Here is a 20,398-nt window from a genome sequence, read left to right as displayed (position 1 = left end):
AATTAGACTCCAGATATCAATTTATAGCAGCTGTGGCACAACACGCCCTCAAATAATTTATTCCTCTTCAAGCTGTTTGTTCTGTCTCCCAGAAATAGAATCATAATTACTTTTATATCATTTTCTTAACTTTGTATTGGATTATATTGTCAGTATGAGACTTTAAAACAATTTTTCAAATGTATCAGAGCAATCAGATATGTGAAGGATCTTTTGCTAATAAATAATCTACTTTATTCACACCTGTCCTTTGTATAGATTTTTTTGCAGCTGAAAGTGGTGGTGGGGTAGAAAAGGGAAGGCTACTTTTCTTTGCATATGCTTAAAACCATGTCTGGTCTGAAAGTATCACAATTTTTATGGACTATACTTATATGCCTAAAATTGGATCTAATCCTTTGCTTATAGTTACTGGTAACATTTCTCCAAATCTGAAAGCATTTTTTTTAACTTTTCAAAATTCCATCTGGTATGGTTGATCAGATGATAAGCAGCACTTGTTGAATTAACTTATGTTTCACTGATTTCAATAGCACATTAAACATATTCTTATTTAATACTGGTTAAATTGTGTTTACATAATCCTTGATTGTGCCAATTACAAAAAAACCCAGTCTTAATATTAGTTATATTTGCTGAAATGTTTAGTCCTATATCCTTATATCGTACATTTATTCATTCATATTATATAGGGTTTAGGCAACTTTAGGCATGTTTTATTGTAACAGCTTACAGACCTTGTGTGTATTATGGCCATATGTTCTGTTTCTCTACAACAGGGGTTTTCAAACCTGGCCCTTTTATGACTTGTGGACTTCAATTCCCAGAATTCCTCAGCCAGGCACGCTGGCTGAGGAATTCTGGGAGTTGAAGTCCACAAGTCATAAAAGGGCCAAGTTTGAAGACCCCTGCTCTACAACAAGAAAGGTTTATCAAGTTTCTCCTTAGGAAGCCAGCACACTTTCTGTTTCCCTTTAAGTTTCTAGTCTTATAGCATGTCCTACAGAAAACAAAGTCAGCTGCCTGACTTTGTTTCAGATCCAGTTCTAGCCCTGAATTCCTTTTTCTTGTCTGGTGAATGTAAGAAAAAAATAAATGTAGTTATCACTAATTTTCTATAACTTTTTCTTGGGCTCTTCAAATCCAATCACAGCTGTCAATTGACTTTCTCATGTCTCAACAAGGATGATTAAGGAAGATTCGGGAATCCCAAACTCATAAAAATCTATAGAATCCAAGTTTAACCTTGTTCTGCTTTGCTAATGAACTAATTCTTCACATAGCAAGAAGTTACTTTCGAAAAGTATTTCTAAAATCTAGATATTATTTGAGATGCCAATAGAACACATTAATTCCATATTCTGTCAATATATGTGACTCTTTCTAATTAATACATGGCATACTTGAGACCATGGCTGTTATCATTTAACCTAGTCTCCATACAAATATACAATATACACATAATCAACTCCACTTGTAATGTTGTCACAACTAATCTTTATTTATTCATAAATATATTAATAATCAAGTTTACCTAAATGCTCATATGACATTCAGAAAAACCAACTTCGTATCTTTAATTTAAGCCAATTCGCATTTCATATGCTTTATCTAAAGCAACAAACTTAAGAGTAGTTTCTTCCTCATATCAATATATTTCTTGCTAGAGAGCAAAAATCTGTTCTGCACATCTCTTGTTGGGCATAGAGGCATGCTGTACATCCCAAATATTGTTTAATAACATTTTTCATAACATTTCAAACAGAGTTCTATAACTTTTCCAGGCACAATTAATACCTCCTCCCCTCCCCCTTCCACCTTGCTGTCATTTTCTTTCTTTATACTGGAACAATAACAGCATTCTTCTACAGTTAAGTGTCAGGCACTTATATAGTCTTCATGCTCATATTAAATAAGTTGCACAGTCACTAGAAAAGAAAGCCATGTGCTGTTGTACTGCATATACCTGGAGTCTTTCCATTTTTACAGCTTTCATGATGTCTTTTTATCTTTTTTTTTTAACTTGGCCATGAACATTTACAGCATTTGTTTCAATTCCTTCTCTGACATCTCAATGTCATTCCCATGGAGCTCTCTAAAAATATTCCCTCCAGCTTTCCTTTATTTCAGTTTCATCTCAAATAATTTCATCAGTTTTATGTTTAATTTCATCACTTTGTTGTAGGCTCAGTTTCATCCATTTTCAAAACAACTGTTAATCAAAATCACTCTTCATTTTCTCTGCCCATTTTAAACTTAACTTAATCCTCTTTCTGTCTTATTAAATTATTTGCTATGAATTATTTTTCCTTTCCCTTATTCCACAGACAGATGAAATAGTTTTCTTTAATTCATTACATTTGTGAGCTTATATTCCCAGTCATTTAACACTGTTATTCTAATGCACATAAGGTCTTCTAAGGACTTTGATCATTACCAGATGAAGTCATAGATACTAATCTACACCACCCATCATAGCTTTGGCCAGTCAGAAATTTTATATGATTATTTTTAGTAAAATATGAGTTGATATAGTTACTAGCCTTAATTGAACCTGTGCCATTTATAGCATTGCTGCTCATGGTAAGGACAGTTTTGATATATTTTGACCAGTGTATGCAACAAGACCACATAGCTCACTTCCATCTCAAGCATGGCACATTCTATTCTATGCAGGTTAGGATTTCTGATCTAGAGCCTACCTTGCAATCAAACATATTATTGTGCTAATTCCATTAACTATGAGCTGTCTGAAGTACACCGAGACATTGAGGATGCATGTCCCATATATAGTTTATTATTGTATGGAAACATACATGTTTTAAACTGACTTTTATTAAGGAGCAAAACCAAAAAAGTGAACTTCTCTGTTTCTCTCTTAGATTTTACATGGTTTATGTCAGCAATCTGAATTGTGCAGATTTAATTACAAAATGTAATTAAATTAACCTAGAACTAAGGGGAAACTTCCTGACAGTTAGAACAATTAACTAATGGAACAACTTGCCTCCAGAAGTGGTGAATGCTCCAACACTGGAAGTTTTTAAGAAGAGACTGGACAGCAATTTGTCCGAAATGGTGTAGGGTTTCCTGCCTGAGCAGGGGGTTGGACTCGATGACCTCCAAAGTCCCTTATTATTATTATGGATCATCGCACAGTCAGCCAGATGTTTAGACTGGATTTGGCATTTTGTCTACCTATTGAGTCCTTACCCAGGACCTGGGATAGGCAGATTTGGATGCTTGATGGTATTACAGATATCGTCGCAGGATGGAAGCAGTTCCTAGTAAGGCCGCCTTTTGCAGTTGACTAATAGCGAATTTGTCAATGCCAATGGTGTTCAAGTGGTGCTCCAGTTGTTTTGGGATTGCACCCAAGGAGCCTATTACTATTGGTACTACCCTTGCTTGCTTTTGCCACAGTCTTTCTATTTCTATTTGTAGGTCTTTGTATTTTGTTATCTTCTCCAGTTCTTTCTCTTCTATTCTGCTGTCTCCAGGCACTGCCACGTCCACTATCCAGACTTTTTTGTCTTTCTTATCGACAATTGTTAAGTCTGGGGTGTTATGTTGCAGGTGCTTGTCTGTTTGAATTCTGAAGTCCCAGAGCAGTTTAATTTTATCATTTTCTATGACTTTCTCTATTTTACGATCCCACCAGTTTTTGCTTACAGGCAAATGATATTTTTTTGCATATCTTCCAATGCACCATCATTGCTACTTTGTCATGCCACTGCTTGTAGTCAGTCTGCGCAATCTTCTTGCAACAGCTTACAGGTGGTCCACTGTTTCTTCAGCTTCTTTGCATAGGCGGCACTTACTGTCTGTTGCTGTTTTCTCAATTTTGACTTTATATGCATTTGTGCTTAAGGCTTGGTCTTGTGCATATAAAGTTGTTGTTGTTGTTATTATTATTATTATTATTATTATTATGATTATTATATAATACTCCTTCCTTTATGACTGCAGTCTCAACCCTATTGTAATCACTGCGTATTTTTTAAAAAATTACAGATAGATTGTTGCATAATATATATTAGAATATTTGCCAAAGTGCTCTATAACTTCAGTAGTTATCTGAAATTTACTGGTGATTCTTAATGGTCTATTGATTACTAATAGAGTAAAAATTCATTTTTCACTTCAGGGATTCCTTCAATTTTGAATCCTTTTACCTTTAAGTGGAAAATGATTCATCATTTTGTACATGAATGAGGCATGAATATTTTTTTCAGTGGAATAACTGAATGAATAAATCTAGGAAAAGTATCATACTTAGAGAGAATCTTGTAGACAATAACATCTGAGATTTTATCCCTGGTTAATCCAAATTAGTATACTGCTCGAGATAAACAGCATTCTGGGTATAAATTCTTCTGTCTCCCATTGTACCTAAGAGAACAGACTGCCTTAGGAGGTGTCAGTCTTACTGGGTATACAGCACTATCCTACACATTGTTTTTTACATATTACCTTAATTTAAACAGCAAAACAGTGTAGTTCACCCTTAGTAAAGGAGACTATGACTGGTGTCCACTGAGCTGTCCAGAAATTAATTGTTACATGGTACTTCCTTGCCGCTCTTCTACCCTCTTACATTTCCTTGTCTTGAATTTGGATAGTCTTAGATAGCAGAGGCTGCTTAAAATAAGCTTTCTAATATTTCTTTCCAAAGGAAATAGGAACGAGAATAAGCTCTCTGGGGAGATTGGGCAGCAATATGAGTTACAGCTGGGAAGAAAAGGGTAAAGAGGTTAACCGAATATCAAAGTTGGAAGGCATTTTGGAGATCTTCTAGTCCAACACCCTGCTCAAGCAGGAGACCCTATACCATTTCAGGCAAATGTCTGTACAATCCCTTTTTAAAAGCCTCTAGCAATGGAGCACTCACAGCTTCTGGAGATAAGCCATTCCACTGATTAATTGTTCTCACTGTCAGGAAATTTCTCCTTTGTTCTAGGTTGGATCTTTCTTTAATGATCTTCCATCCATTACTTCTTATCCTGCCCTGATGTGCTTTGGAGAATATTATAGAATTCCATTTCTGTAAATTAGAACTTTGTTTTTGAAACCCACATTTATACCTTCATTATATTCATAACCCCTCTTCCACTCAAATAAGCAAGTACATTCTGGTACCAAGAACAAAATTCTGGAGTTAGTGAAATATTCTCCTATTTATTTAATTCAGCCCCCACCCCAGATTTCATATTTCTTCCAGCGACCACTTTGAGCTTAACAAGCAATTTTTGCTGAGATGAAATGACTGTGAGAAATTCATAAAAACCATTCGCATGATAGAAAAATGTGGATTAGACAGCATCACCACCAGATTGATTCATAGTTGGTTGACTGGCCTTACTCTCTGGGTGGTCCTCAATTGAACAGCATCTACATCAGTGGTTCTCAACCTTTTTAATGCCGCGACCCCCAACCGGTCGTAAGTCGAGGACTACTCAACAGGTCGTAAGTCGAGGACTACTCAACTGGTGCAGCACCGTTTGCAGAATGGGACTTTTGGCGGGCTCAGCAGGGCAGAGACAGCCTGGACAATTCCTATTGTCTTTTGAAAGACAATAGAATTAGACTCTATTCAAGAGAGTCTATTCTATTTGCTTTCAAAAGCCAATAGAATAAAAGGGAGTAGCACAGCTAAGGAAAAGGGGAAAAGAAAATGGCAGACTGCGTTGTTTGGCGACCCCCGTGAAATGGTCGTCCGACCCCAAATGGGGTCCCGACCCACAGGTTGAGAACCACTGACCTACATGGAGGAAAGGTGTAGTGGGGTGCCCCAGGGTTCTGTTCTGGGCCCAGTGCTCTCCAACACAATGTTGAGCTGCATTAACAGAGGGATAGAATCAAGATCATGTGAAGCGTTAATACCACTTTATAACACCTTGGTAATGCCCACTTGGAATACTGCATCCAGTTTTGGTCACCACGATGTAAAAAAGATGTTGAGACTCTAGAAACAGTACACAGAAGAGCAACAAAGATGATTAGGGGACTGGATGCTAAAACATATAAAGAATGGTTGCTGGAATTGGGTATGTCTAATTTAATGAAGAGAAGGACTAGTGGTGACATGTTAACAGTGTTCCAATATCTCAGGGGCTGCCACATAGAAGAGGAAGTCAAGCTATTTTCCAAAGCACCTGAAGGCAGGATAAGAAGCAATGAATGGAAACTAATCAAAGAGAGAAGCAATCTAGTATTAAGGAGAAATTTCCTGACAGTTAGAACATTAATCAGTGGAACAACCTGCCTCTAAAAGTTTTGAATGCTCCAACACTGGAAGTTTTAAGAAGAGATTGGACAACCATTTGTCTGAAATGGTATAGGGTTTCCTGCCTGAGCAGAGGGTTGGACTAGAAGATCTCCAAGGCCCCTTCCAACTCTGTTATTGTTATTGTTATGAAGTTTTTTTATTTTCTTTCCACTAGCAGTATTCCAGCATATTACATTAGGAATACTTGAGACAGAGTGTGATAGTGCTCCAGCTCTGAGAATCTAACAACATATAGCAAGATTCCTAATACTTCTCTTATGATGACTAGACAAAATGACTTGCAGATGGGCACAAAGGCCAGCTTATGCTCAATGCACCAACATCATGGGAAGTGGCATCTTGTTGTTGAGCTTGCTTCTCTTTACCTTGGTAATGCACCCTTATTTTGAACTGTAGGTAACATGTGAAATTTATTTATTTATTTATTTATGAGACTTATATACCGCTTTAAGTGCAAGCACTCTCTAAGCGGTGAACACCAGTAAGCAATGTATATATATATTTACATTGCCCCCAACAATCTGGGTCCTCAAAATGTGACTCCTTTTTTGACAGGATTTGGTTTAAAATTCAATGCAGCATTCATTTAATATGTCCTAATATGCTGTACAAATCCCTTTAAAAAGTTAATATTAATTGTGGTTAGCAAATAACGATAATTAGTGACAGGAGCCTGAAGATACACTGCCACCTAATGGATAGTTTATATAGTGCAGCTTTAAATAAGTCAGGAACATTTTAACATATGGAAGCTGTTTTTTTAATCTCATATTGTACCCTAATATATAATATTAATATAATAATATAAAATATGTCATTCAAAAGCATAATAATCTTTGATAGCTCCTTAATCTGGATCTCAAATATTTAATTTATACTAAGTCTTGAAATAATATTTTGTTATGATATATCAGTACTCCATAGTTTTTAAATTAATGTTATTACTGTATGTCTCTGGAAAGGAGATGAAATATTTAAAATAAACACTTCCTACTTGCAGATAATTTGGTGCTGCTTGTTGCTTTAGAAAATCCATTTTATTGTATATTGTAGTTATTAAACTAGATAATAAAGTACAAAAGTTTAGCATTTATAATATAATGGGTCTTGAGCATCTGCCTTATTCATTATATGTATAAAGAATCACAGTTATAACCAACTCCTCGGATACATGCATACGCATTCAAGTATTTTTTGGCTTCATTGAACCGGGCCATTTTCCCGTACCATTTTTAAAAATCTAAAATGATTCATTTCACTGAAACAATAATGAATTTTGAGGCTGAATGGCCACAGATTAGTTTCCTTTTGTCCTGATGCTGAAAGCCTACATCAGTATAATCCATTCCACTTTTTGGAATGGAGATGGGACATTAATGTAGCAGCCATTTCTTACTTTAAGTAGATGTATATAATGGTATTCTTTGAAAAATAAGGAATCAGATAAAAGAGACATGATTTCTAATGGATCTTCAAGCATTTTGACATTCTAGACAATGGATTAAAGTCCTTTATCATACATTGAATCCTTGGATTTAGAAGATTTTTGGAAAAAAATCTTGGATTTTTAGTTAACTAGCTTCTTATGTTGTGTATCTGCTACTGTTTTCTTTGCCTCTTTTCTAAGATGCCTTTAACATTTACAAGCAACATTGCATTTACATTGTACAAATGGCAATATACACATTTATCAGAAAGAAAGCAATCACTTTTTAAAAATTCATATACATGCTCAAATACTATATCTGCATAATGTGTCCATTTCAGCAAATAGTGGAATTGAAGATGAATTATGTGTTCTGTTTCTGTAACTCTCATTAAAAAATTGATCTATTCAAGCAAAGATAAGACATATCATTGATCTGATTTAGTACCATAAACTTCTACATTATATGGTTGGTGGGTAGGTGTATATATCATATACAATTTACTTCAGAGCTAGGCAATCTGATACCTTGCAGATATTTGAACTTTAACTCCCATTAATTCCAACCAGCAACTTTCCTATTACTGTGCAAAACATATGGTTGATATTTAAAAAAATAACACTTAGTAGCACTCAACTGTACCCCTCCTGCATTTGACAAGAGACACAAGTCACTTGTTTTCAAGATGCCCTTGGTATATTTCCCAGTCTTCTTTTTAATGGCATATTGAGGAGCCAATGAAAAAAATAATTTATTATGCAAGAATTGCTGGCAAATGAGAGTTATCATGCAATGAAAGGTGAAAGAGCTACTTGGCAAATGGAGTAGAATTGAATGTTTGGATGAGAATCTTATATCCTGTTTGTGTTAAATTAAACAAAAGAACCTGACTGGTTGTGTTGCTATCATAAGTCCAAGTAGTTAGTTTGAACAATAATCAAGCTATTTGAGATAAGTTGTACATTATACAGAAAGCATTTTAGAAAACACCCTTGAATCAGGGTGTTCATTAAATATGACCTACTAATACCTACTAATATCTAACTATCCAGAGTGCAACATGCATTCATTTAAAGTGTATGTTTTCTGAACTAAACCACCATTACCACCATCTTCCCTGGGTATATATGCCAGATAACTTTAAGATCTATGAAGATCTGCCCATAAAATCTGCTTTTCTTTGCAAAGCTTTTGAGATTATCAAGATTATCTTGTCAGGTTTAAATTTTTCAATACAAACTTGGCTCAGGAAAGGAATACATTCAGATCCCTTCTCTGAAAGCTAGGACAAACTGCTACATTACCATGACGCCACCATCTCAACAAAGCATCACAAATGTTATGCATGACAGAAAATCTTCCCTTGCCAGTTGTTCTTGATCCCATTGTGCAATAAAATAATAATCTGCTCAGCTGGAAAGCCTTGATTTGACCTTTTCGTCATGAGAGAATTGTAAGTTATCCTTCCTGATTGTATTGTATTGTAGCCCCATTGGTCCTTTAAGATTAGGAATGTTAGAAGAAACAGTGTGAATGCCTTGAGGGCAAACATCATAAAAGGAAAAGGGGGTGACTCATTACTTTGCAAATGCCAGGTGCATCTTTGGCTGCCATCAAGTTTTTTTTAAATAAATCATGAGACACTGGAGCAATAGTTATTGTCAAAGCTGAACCACCTAAATCAGTACAGTTGAAAAGTGGGTCTTTTCCAAAATAAAATTCCTAGGATGCCTGCCATTCAACAAATGACTGGCCTAAGGGGGGAAAAAAAAACAGTCACCTGTTTCAAGAAGCAAATAATTTGGGATGTGCTGGTACAGTCCTCTAGCAAAATGAGAAATGGGAACAGCTGGAGATTGCTTGCGGTCTGGTAGGATTTTTTTTAAAGGGTAAAAGCTTAGCTGCTTTTCTTAAGCAGAAAGTTTGATGAATCTTATATCAGAAGGAGCCAAGATAAACAGAATACTCAGCAACATCTGAAACTACATTTTCTCTTTATCAAATTGCATCTTTTTAAAGAACTCATTTGACCCTAACTTTTTTTCCTTCTTAAGTGTAGCATAGAAGGAACTATTGTTGTTAATTGCGAAGTTGTGTCCGACCCATCGCGACCCCATGGACAACATTCCTCCAGGTCTTCCTGTCCACTACCATCTTCTGGAGTCCATTTAAGTTCACACCTACTGCTTCAGTGACTCCATCCAGCCATCTCATTCTCTGTCGTCCCCTTCTTCTATTGCCCTCAATCTTTCCCAGCATTAGGCCCTTCTCCAGTGAGTCTTTCCTTCTCATTAGGTGGCCAAAGTATTTGAGTTTCAACTTCAGGATCTGGCCTTCTAAAGAGCAATCGGGGTTGATCTCTTCTAGGACTGACCGGTTTGAACGCCTTGCAGTCCAAGGGACTCGCAGGAGTCTTCTCCAGCACCATAGTTCAAAGGCCTCAATTCTTTGGCACTCAGCCTTTCTTATGGTCCAACTTCCACAGCCATACATTGCAACTGGGAAAACCATGGCCTGGACTATACGCACTTTTGTTGGCAGAGAGATGTCTCTGCTTTTTAGTATGCTATCTAGATTTGCCATAGCTTTCCTCCCCAGGAGCAAGCGTCTTTTAATTTCTTGGCTGCAGTCCCCATCTGAGGTGATCTTGGAGCCCAGAAAAATAAAATCTGTCACTACCTCCATTTCTTCCCCATCTATTTGCCAGGAATTGAGAGGGCCGGATGCCATGATTTTGGTTTTCTTAATGTTGAGTTTCAAGCCAACTTTTGCACTCTCCTTCTTCACCCGCATCAAGAGGCTCTTTAGTTCATCTTCACTTTCTGCCATTAGAGTGGTATCATCTGCATATCTTAGGTTGTTGATATTTCTCCCGGCAATCTTAATTCCAACTTTTGTTTCATCTAGCCCTGCCTTTCTCATGATGTGCTCTGCATATAAATAGGCAGGGTGACAGTATACAGCCTTGCCGGACTCCTTTTCCAATTTTGAACCAATCAGTGGTTCTGTGTCCAGTTCTCACTGCTGCTTCTCGACCCGCATATACATTTCTCAAGAGACAAATAAGATGGTCTGGTATTCCCATCTCTTGCCACAATTTGTTGCGATCCACACAATCAAAGGCTTTAGCATAGTCAATGAAGCAGAAGTAGATGTTTTTCTGGAACTCCCTAGCTTTCTCCATGATCCAGTGTATGTTGGCAATTTGATCTCTAGTTCCTCTACCTCTTCGAAATCCTGCTTGTACTTCTGGTAGTTCTCGATCCACATACTGCTGGAGTCTAGCTTGTAGGATTTTAAGCATAACTTTACTAGCATGTGAAAAGAGTGCAATGGTGCGATAGTTTGAACATTCTTTGGCATTGCCTTTCTTTGGAATTGGAATGTAAACTGACCTTTTCCAATCCTGTGGCCACTGTTGAGTTTTCCAAATTTGCTGGCAAATTGAATGTAGCACTTTTACTGCATCTTCTTTTAAGATTTTGAATAGCTCAGCTGGAATACTGTCACCTCCACTAGCTTTGTTGTTGCTCAGATTTTCTAAGGCCCATTCCACTTCACATTCTAGGATGTCTGGTTCGAGGTTAATGACCATCTCATTGTGGTTATCTGGGATGTTAAGCTCATTCTTGTATAGTTCTTCTGTGTAGTTTTGCCATCTCTTCTTAATCTCTTCTGCCTCTGTTAGGTCTCTGCCATTTTGGTCCTTTATCATGCCCATCTTTGCATGAAACGTTCCCTTCATATCTCCAATTTTCTTGAAGAGATCTCTGGTCCTCCCTATTCTGTTGTTTTCTTCTATTTCTTTGCACTGTTCATTTAAGAAGGTATTCTTATCTCTTCTATCTATTCTCTGGAATTCTGCATTCAATTGGGTGTATCTTTCTCTTTCTCCTTTGCCTTTCGCTTCCCTTCTTTCCTCAGCTATTTGCAAAGCTTCCTCAGACGGCCATTTTGCTTTCTTGCATTTCTTTTTCTTTGGGATGGTTTTAGTTGCTACTTCTTGTACAATGTTGCGAACTTCCATCCATAGTTCTTCAGGCACTCTGTCTATCAGATCCAGTTCCTTAAATCTATTTGTCACATCTACTGTATATTCATCAGGAATATGATTTAGTTCATACCTGAGTGGCCTAGTGCTTTCCCCTACTTTTTTCAATTTAAGCCTAAATTTTGCAACGAGAAGCTCATGATCTGAGCCACAGTCAGCTCCTGGTCTTGTTTTTACTGACTGTATAGAGTTTCTCCATCTTTGGCTGCAGAGCACATAGTCAATCTGATTTCTATGTTGACCGTCTGGTGATGTCCATGTGTAGAGCCGTCTCTTGGGTTGTTGGAAAAGAGTGTTTGTTATGACTATCGTATTCTCTTGACAAAATTCTATTAGCCTGTGCCCTGCTTCATTTTGTACTCCAAGGCCAAACTTGCCTGTTATTCCGGTTATCTTTTGGCTTCCTACCTTAGCATTCCAATCCCCCATGATGATAAGGACATCATTTTTGGTTGTTAATTCTATAAGGTGCTGTAGGGCTTCATAGAACCGGTCAATTTCATCCTCTTCAGCACCAGTGGTTGGGGCATAGATTTGGACTACTGTGATATTGAATGGTTTGTCTTGGATTCGAATTGAGATCATTCTGTCATTTTGAGGATTGTATCCCAGTATTGCTTTTCCTATTCTTTTATTGACTATGAAGGCTACTCCATTTCTTCTGAGGGATTCTTGCCCACAGTAGTATACCTGATGGTCATCTGAGTTAAATTCACCAATTCCTGTCCATTTTAGTTCGCTGATTCCTAAGATGTCGATGTTCAGTCTTGTCATCTCTTTTTTGACTACGTCTAGCTTGCCTTGATTCATGGATCTTACATTCCAGGTTCCTATGGAGAAAAAAATCTTTACAGCATCGGACTTTCCTTTCACCACCAGATATATCCACAGCTGAGCATCCTTTCGGCTTTGGCCCAGTCGCTTCATTCTTTCTGGTGCTACTAGTACTAGCCCTCTGCTCTTCCCCAGTAGCACATTGGACACCTTCCGACCTGAGGGGCTCATCTTCCAGCGTCATATCTTTTTGCCTTTTAGTACTGTCCATAGGGTTTTCATGGCAAAGATACTGGAGTGGTTTGCCATTTCCTTCTCCAGTGGATCACATTTTGTCAGAACTCTCTGCTATGACCTGTCTGTCTTAGGTGGCCCTGCACGGCATAGCTTATAGCTTCATTGAGTTACACAAGCCCCTTCGCCACGACAAGGCAGTAATCCATAAAGGGGGAAGGAACTATAGTGGCACTGTAAAAGAAAAAAAATGAGATGTCATAATGAATATGCATCATTTCCTTAGTTCTACATTAAAATTTTGCACTTTTTCTTTTCTCTTCTTTCTTTATTTACAGATAATTTATTATTAAATGAAAATGGTCTTTTAGTCTAAGATGTTCTTTAATTTTCTTTTAAGTTTAAAATATCCCTGGCTAACTAGCTGCTTGAAAAATATAGGTTAAAATATTACTGCCATTCTCCTTTTTGCTGTGATGAATAACCTTGTCAGCATATTTCAGTAATTATCAACAAGCATAATTAATTAATAAGGATAGATAAGCTTCTGAGGATCAGTTTGGGGGAGGGTTAAGGTATCAGGCTAGAAACTGGGCGAACATGAGTTCTAGTTCTACTTTAGCTTTGAAAACTGGTAGACAAAATGGGACAGTCATTCAGCCCTAGGAAGAAAGCACTTTTGAAAATGTGGCTAAAAAAAGAGTATGGACTTGTTCAGTCACCAGGACTTATGACTAACTATATACTTATAAAAACAGAAAGCACTCTAAATTACTTTTGGGTAATGAACTTCAGCATAGGCCAAAGTTTTCTGGGAAGGTGCTACACAGCGTGTTCCAGGGATCCATTTGCTATCACCTTTTCAGAGATTGTACCACTTTTAGGAGATGACAATATTTGAGTACAACCAATGCTTAACAAGATGTCAAAAACTTGATAACTAAAAAAAGGGTGGAATTTTGGGTTTTACTGAGTAGATTGATTTGTTGTTATAGAAATGGCTAGTTTATACTAACATGGACAAGTATAAAACTGAGTTTGATATTAATGCTTCATTCCACTGCAACAGAGGAAGTCGGAAGTCATTGCCTTTTCTTTTCCCCTTCTCACCCTCCTCCCCTTTCCCTCCCAATTGTGTCCTACTATTTGCTTTTGTATTTTTATATTTTATTCTATAATCCAATAAAATATTACAAACCATAAAAAAAGGAGAAAATACTAGTTTTAATTTCTTTGGTGGCGGTTCCTTTGCTGAATCACTTTCCTTTTGCATTGACAAATATATGACAAATTTATCCATATTTATTAATATGCACCACTTGGTGGTCAGCTGGCTGGTTGGCCCTTCTTCCTCTCTCCTTCTCCTCACTCTTTTTCCTCCCTACTTGCTGGGCTCTCCTTCCACAGTCTCTTCTCCCCCCCTCTCTTTTTCCTCCCTGCCTGCTGGGCTCTCTTTCCACAGCCCCTTCTCCATCCCCTTCTTTCCTTGTCATCTTTTTTCCCCTCTCCTGCCAAATCCTGCTCCTTTTACATCCTCTCCTCTCTTCCCCACTCCTCCTTTTCTCTTTGGTGCACCTCCAGCTGACTCCTCTCCTCAAGGCTGTGCTTCTCAGTCTCTCTTTCTCCATCCCCTTCTCTTTCCCTTTGTTGTCTCTTTTCTCTCCCTCTCCTGCCAAAACCTCCTCCTTTTATATCCTCTCCTTTCTCTCCCCTCCTCTCTTTCTCTTCAGTGCAGCTCCAGCTATGTGCTACTTCTGGAAGCGCCAATCAGCTGGAGCCCAGCACTGATCCTGGACATTCAGCAGAGCCCCAGCAACACCACAGCTCCAGCTGACTCTCCCACAGGCCTGTGTGGCACTGCCACCACTTTAGCTCATCCCCCCACTACACTTTTTTTTACACTTTTTTCAAAGTATTTTTCAACCCATCATATGTGTTCCACCTGCCAGGTGCCAGAGTACCACCAGTGGTATGTGTACCATGGGTTGAGAAGGATCTTATCTGAGGATTAGGAAGGATGTAACATTGCATTTATGTCCCAAATTTGATTTTCAAATATTCAATACATCTTTGTAGCACTTGGCCTCATATGCTTTATCTCTGAATATTAAACAATCTTTCAAACTATTGCTGCTTTATTAACACTGTACTTGTTAAGTTAGGTTATGTTATAGTGGGGACTGGCTCAAGCAACATCAGATTACAGTCTACTTTAATCACAAAAACATACTGATTGATTTTGGTCAGTCACTCTCTTGCAGACGAACTTAATTTCTTAGGATTTTAGTTGTGGGTAAAAAGAGGAGCAGGGAGTATTATTTATGTTACTTCAGCTCTTTAAAGCAGAATAGAAATCTAACAGTGGTTAGTCAGCTCTTTAGAAATCTTACTTCCCTGGCTACTAGCAAGGATAGTTTTTCAGCCATATTCAGGCCTGTCCTTTATCTGTGCCCAAGAAGAAGGAATTTAGCACGAAGCAACAAATATGTTTTATGCCAAAAGAATAGTGACATAAAACATTTTGACAACAGTATTACAATCATAGCACACCATGTAATGGTTTACTGTAAATGCCAAGTCTTCACATAACACCTGAAGAGATTTAGAGCAATTGGTCTTAAAAAATGCCATCTACAATAACAGAACAATCTTTCTTCAGTTTATCACAGAGACCATCTGATATTGCTATGGATACAGTTATTTCATACCCATTAAGTGAGAAGCATCACTTCTCTTTTGTGTCCATTAAAATGGAATGAGCCATAGATCACTTATTGACTCTCAAAATATTCCAGATTTTATAGGATCAAAGAATGGTTGGAAGAAATATTAGAGCGAGCGGTAGAGCCAAAACCAGAACTTTTCCTGTTAGGTATAACCACGCAAAAGTGCGACAAAGGCGTACTTTATTTAATGTTACACATTCTAACGGCTTCCAGACTGGTCTTTGCTCAAAATTGGAGGAATAAAGGAATTCCAATGGAAGAAGAGATCCTGTATAAAATCCTTTCATGTGCTGAGAAGGACAGGCTTACAATGATTATGAAAGACAAGACAGAACTCGAATACTTCGAAATCTGGGACAAATTTTACCGTTGGTATGAATTAAGAAGAACTGCTCGGATCTCAAGTTAATGATAGGATTGAAATATATATATATATATAACTGTACATATAATTGTATATTTAATTGTATTATATAGAAGGATGAGGCTTATATAGAGGTTAAGAATGATGTATTATGTTTTTGTAATACTTACTCTGGAATGTCACGCTTGTCCATTTTTGTTTTAATTATATTACAAATAAAAAACTTTTTAATTTAAAAAAAATATTCCAGATTTTAATCCCTGGCACCTCCGGTTTAAAGCCCTGTTTAGATTAATTTCTTTCTTTATTTGCAGCAATAGGTGGCTCTCAGCTGTCCATAGATGAATCACGTGATAATGTGTGATGTGATAATGAAAGCAACAGGCCTTAAAAACCTCCTCCTTCTGCTCTAGGTTCTTGTTAGGGACCTAAGGGTAGGAGCTTTATACTATACTATTTGTAATTGTGCTGTTTCATTATTACTCTGATTCCCTTTTATACCATTACATGTAGTCCTCAACTTACAACCACAACTGAGCCTAAAATTTCTGTTGCTAAGAGAGAATTTGTTAAGGGAGTTTTGACCCATTTTACCACTTTTCTTGCCACAGTTGTTAAGTGAATCGCTGCAGTTGTTAATTTAGAAACAAGGTTGTTAAGTGAATCTGGCTTTCCCATTGACTTTGTTTGTCAGAAGGTCAGAAAAGGTGATCTGATGATCCTGGTACATTGCAGCTGTCATAAATATGAGTCAGTTGCCAAGCATCCGAATTTTGATCATGTGATGCTGCAATAGTTGTAAGTGTGGAAAAAACAGTAATAAGTCACTTTTTTCAGTGCCATTATAACTGTCACTAAAGAAACTGTTGTAAGTTGAGGACTACCTATAAATTATTTCATTATTTTGTCTTGATACTAAACCAGAATTTAAGCACTTGCAATACCATCTGAGTTTTGGGTTTGTTTTATACATTTATGTGGCCTAGCAAGTGGGAGGGCACTGATTATAACAGTATTATACTTTTTGTATTTATATTACATTTATTTATAAATACTACAAGTAGTCCTCATTTACCAACTACAATTGGAACAACTGCATTGCTAAGTGATGTGTTTGTTAAGTGGAATGTCATATGATTGCCTCAGACATTTCCATTGTAACCATTAAGTAAATCACTGTAGTCATTATACATACCAACATATAACCATAACCTGAGACTTTCTACTGGCTTCCCCATTGACTCTGCTTGTTGAAGCCAGCTGGAAAAATTGCAAATGACAATTACATAGATTGCTGCAATAGCTGCAAGTTTGAGGACCTGTTGTAAATCTTCCTTTTCAATTCAAGGTTAGCAAGACTGAAGATCAGCAGCAGGGTTTTTAGCTGTCCTGCAGAGACTGAAAAATGGAAATGTGATTCAGAAATAAAACTATATTCTTTAATCTAAGGTTATAGCCTGCACAAGATATTGCTATGTACTAGCCAAACATTAGCAAACAATATCCTTGGTATTCCCAGATCTCATCTTGTGTCTCTTAATAATACGATGAGAAGCTTATGCTTCCTAAGTGGGCTATTATTTTCATAGGCTCATTTTTCTTCATAGGAATTCTCAGTAACGTTTCAGCAAATGATCTTGAAATTATAGATAATTGCTGGAAATGCCTTGTGGTATTTATCTGGGTAATGAAACACACTGTTTACAGAACCTCCAATATATGAATAGTCAGATTAGGGCTTTGCAGGTTTGAGTGTACATTGTGTAATGCAATCAATGATGATGATGATGCTTAATGCATACAATTGTTTCTGTCTTTTGTAGTACCATTTCTATGAATAATTGATTAAACAATCTGGACAGATTTGTTTCTGCAAAGTTGTTTTCCTCTCCAATCATGTTTACCATATACTTGAACAAGTGTAGGGACATATTAGTTGCCTGTTGATTATTACAGCTTATATGGATGCCAATGCCGTGGTTATTTTCCATTTATTCAGTTGCTCCTGTGACCTGATGAAAATCATATCCTAGAATTGTCTGCCTCTTTCTTTGTTTGTTTCATCATATTTAGATAGGTTCCCATCTCATGAAATGTGAATCTGAGCATTGTACAAAAAACAACATCAAAAAACTGAGCGTAAAATAAGCTTCTTCTTGTGCCATTAGTGATTCTGTCTAGCATTCTTGTCTTCTACTGGTCTCTTTCAATTGTTTTTGATTTTTCCAGACATCAAGCTCCAAATGGACATTCATATCTTGAACAATATTGTGATCTATTGCAGACTAAAACATGATAGTTTGTTTTGTTTTTTCTTTTGCACGGTATAAAATGAAGTGTATTGTGATACCATAATATCTTATAAGAAGTATACTGTACCATTTAGATACAGGATGTCCAGAGAAACATAAGGATCTATTTTGGTCAGTAGTTTCCGTTCTTCTGACAAGCACAGTTGGATATATCCCAGAGTTAGGCTCATATAGGCTTTAAAAAGACAATTAGAATGTATTATTGGTAACAGGATAATACGCCTGAGTGTGTGGGAAAACTGAAAGAGATTCGTGCATGAAAAGGAAATGGGTGTTGCAATATCCTCTTAAAAATAAAGGAATCTTTATTCTTGTATCACAAGATCAAGGGGACAGTCATTGTGATAATTATTATGAATTCTGATTTCCCTTTTTATTCTGGGATAGTTTATCCTGTCATCAAATTCTACACCCATCCTTTGAGGTAACTGCTAATTTTGGATTTTACAGATAAGGAAGTGAAGCAGAGATACTTGCATGCTCCAGGACAGCTGTTGAGACTTGGCTGGCTATGCTGCATTTGTGTAATCTAATAGGTTACAGATAGGCCCTGAAATGAACTCTATAAATGCTGAAACATCCACCACTTGCCTTAACATGTTATTACTTAAGGCTATGATAAAAGCATTAAAAAAAAGCAAAGCATTTTGAAATGATTTGGATGAGGGGATAGAGGGAGAACTCATCAAATTTGCAGACGATACCAAGCTGGCAGGAATAGCCAACACTCCAGAAGACAGGCTTAAGATACAGGAGAATCTGGACAGATTTGAACACTGGGCACTATCTAACAAAATGAAATTCAATGGTGAAAAAAGTAAGGTTCTACATTTAGGCAAGAAAAACCAAATGTACAGGTATAGTATAGGTGGTACCTTGCTCAATAGCAGTAACTATGAGAGGGATCTTGGAGTCCTAGTGGACAATCACTTAAATATGAGCAAGCAGTGTGCTGCAGCTGCCAAAAAAGCCAACACAGTGCTGGGCTGCATTAACAGAGGGATAGAATCAAGATCACGTGAAGTGTTAAATACCACTTTATAATGCTTTGGTAAGGTGACACTTGGAATACTGCATCCAGTTTTGGTCACCATGATGTAAAAAAGATGTTAAGACTCTAGAAAGGATGCAGGAAAGAGCAACAAAGATGATTAGGGGACTGAAGGCTAAAACATATAAGGAACGGATGATGAAATTGGGTATGTCTAGTTTAATGAAGAGAAGGATGAGGGGTGACATGATAACAGTGTTCCAATATCTCAGGGGCTTCTATATAGAAAAGGGAGTCAAGCTATTCTCCAAAGCAACTGAAGGCAGGACAAGAAGCAATGGATGGAAACTAACCAAAGACAAAAGCAACCTAGCACTAAGGAGACAGTTTCCTGACAGTGAGAACAATTAATCAGTGCAGCAACCTGCCTCCAGAAGCTGTGAATGCTCTAACATTGGAATTTTTAAAGAAAAGAATGGACAGCCATTTGTCTGAAATGGTAGGTTTTCCTGCCTGAGCAGGGGGTTGGACTAGATGACCTCCAAGGTAACTTCCAACTTTGTTGTTGTTGTTGTTAAATATAATCTTTCTTAAACACTTCCTAGCCATTTGGATGATAATGCTTTGCAGAAATAGCTTGTGGAATAATTGATAGCAACAATATCCTTTCTTTTTACCGTTTTAGTGTCCTTATTCAAGTTTAGTTATAAAGTCAAATGTGCTGGAGCAAAAGTGATTCCTCAGCCTTGACCTCCCACACAATGTGTTCAGAATAGCTTGGGCAACTTCCTCTGAGTTTTATTTAGCAACAATTTAGGCCAGCCTTGGAAAAAGCCTTTCCCATCAAAGTTTATAAAAGAAGCTATTTATGAGTGGATGTTATCCATGCCAATTACGAACTGGAATACAATAGGCTTATTTTTTGCAGCATATAACACAGGAATTGTTCTGAACTAAATTGAATTGCTAAACTGAAGATAGTTTACATCCATAGATTATATTTTTCAGTTTCGTATTCTGCAAGTCCTTATCAATGATTTGGTGCTTGAAATGACTCCAGTTGTGAAACTCCATATATCTCTCACTCAAAGAGATAGCTGATTTAACAGACAAATGCCAAAAATAATTGGCCATTTTAGTATTATCATACTCATGTTAATTATTACCACTTATTACCAACTTGCCTAAGGAAAAATTGGGAGAACTTGTAATTGTTCTTTCTCACATTAA

The sequence above is a fragment of the Crotalus tigris genome, unplaced genomic scaffold (genome assembly GCF_016545835.1).
Source record: "Crotalus tigris isolate CLP2741 ecotype Arizona unplaced genomic scaffold, ASM1654583v1 scf7180000018944.1027768, whole genome shotgun sequence".
Taxonomy (NCBI): Eukaryota; Metazoa; Chordata; class Lepidosauria; order Squamata; family Viperidae; genus Crotalus; species Crotalus tigris.
This window is presented reverse-complemented; position numbering follows the sequence as displayed.